This window comes from Dipodomys merriami, unplaced genomic scaffold, assembly GCF_024711535.1.
Source record: "Dipodomys merriami isolate MVZ:Mamm:240054 unplaced genomic scaffold, mDipMer1.0.p SCAF_972, whole genome shotgun sequence".
NCBI classification, from domain to species: Eukaryota; Metazoa; Chordata; class Mammalia; order Rodentia; family Heteromyidae; genus Dipodomys; species Dipodomys merriami.
Window position 1 is genome coordinate 70,373 of NW_027206593.1, and position 1,264 is coordinate 71,636.

General features: G+C 30.3%; 1 pseudogene; it reads right to left on the bottom strand.

Moving 5' to 3' along the window:
* Positions 1–454: 454 nt before the first annotated feature.
* LOC138822011 (U6 spliceosomal RNA) lies at positions 455–553 on the bottom strand (annotated as a pseudogene).
* Between the last annotated feature and the right edge of the window lie 711 nt (positions 554–1,264).

Genomic DNA, 1,264 nt, shown 5'->3' on the forward strand with positions numbered 1-1,264 from the left:
AATTTTAATTTATCTGTTGAAATGAGTACTAAAGAAACTAAAGATATTTCTGGTGCTTATGTGAAAAATTATACTTTAAAATATTCTGTATTCTGTTTGTATAATGCTCATAATCTATTTTATTCTTTCCTAGATATAAGACTTTGAATTCTACATTGTTTTATAATATATAGGTTCATTAATAAATGTGTCCTTTCAGATTGCATTCCATACCAAAACAGTTTAAGATTCCTTTTTTACTAGGTCCTTATAGTATATTTCTTTGGAATAAAATGACAATGTTGTCTAATTTTAAAGTTTTATAATGATTATGCTATATAAAGGCCTTTCTAAGGTGAAGATTTAATACACTGATGTCAAACTTTTATTTATATGAATTACATATATTGTTACACTTGTAATTTTGTAATCAACTTTTTAATAATTGTTTTTCATTTCTTGCGTCTGAAGAATGAAAAATCTGGAATAATTCACAGATTTTCATATCATCCTTTGCAATTGCCATGTTAATCTCTGTATTGGTGTAATTTGGGTACATGTGCTGCTGAAGCATGTAATGTCCTCTAAATTTAGGTAGTTAATGATGCAATATTTATACAGGATTATATCCTTGGGTGCCTGTTTGTAACAAGGAAACCTTATTGTTCCTAACAATGCTACTGATCTTATTTCCCTAAAATTCTGTGTATAATGGAAAATAATTATATTGTTCAGTTTGTAATTTTTTTGTCAATGACTATTTTAAATCTTTTTCATTTTAGTTTAATCATACATTGAAGCATTTTTAGCTAGGTCCAAAGGGGATGGCTTTTTCAAGTACTTATTTATTCAACTGAGTTTGCTCTGTGTAGCTAACGGATTCAAAGTAAGCCTTGCGTAAGAGCTACTTCTAAACTTCTGCAGCTGAAATTTTCCCAAATGCGGTCTCATTGGCACAAACGTCTACCTGACACTTTACCCTTCTTCCATGTAGGATCAGACCAACCAGAATATCTTACCCTGATCGCGTAAATTGTCTTACTTGAACAAAATAAATCTTAGTTCCAAGGGATCATAGAAAAATGAATATTTCAGACAGAACTTTTCAGATTGGAAGGTTTTTATCAAAAAATAATTGTTTATCATACCTACCATTTCAAAAGTAGCTAAAGCCAAGAAGGTGAAAAAATGGTTCATATGCATGATTACCTAATGTCCTGGCCTATCTACCTTCCAACCAGGCAGGAACTTAGACTACTGCCTTTCTTTCACCAAATATTTTCAT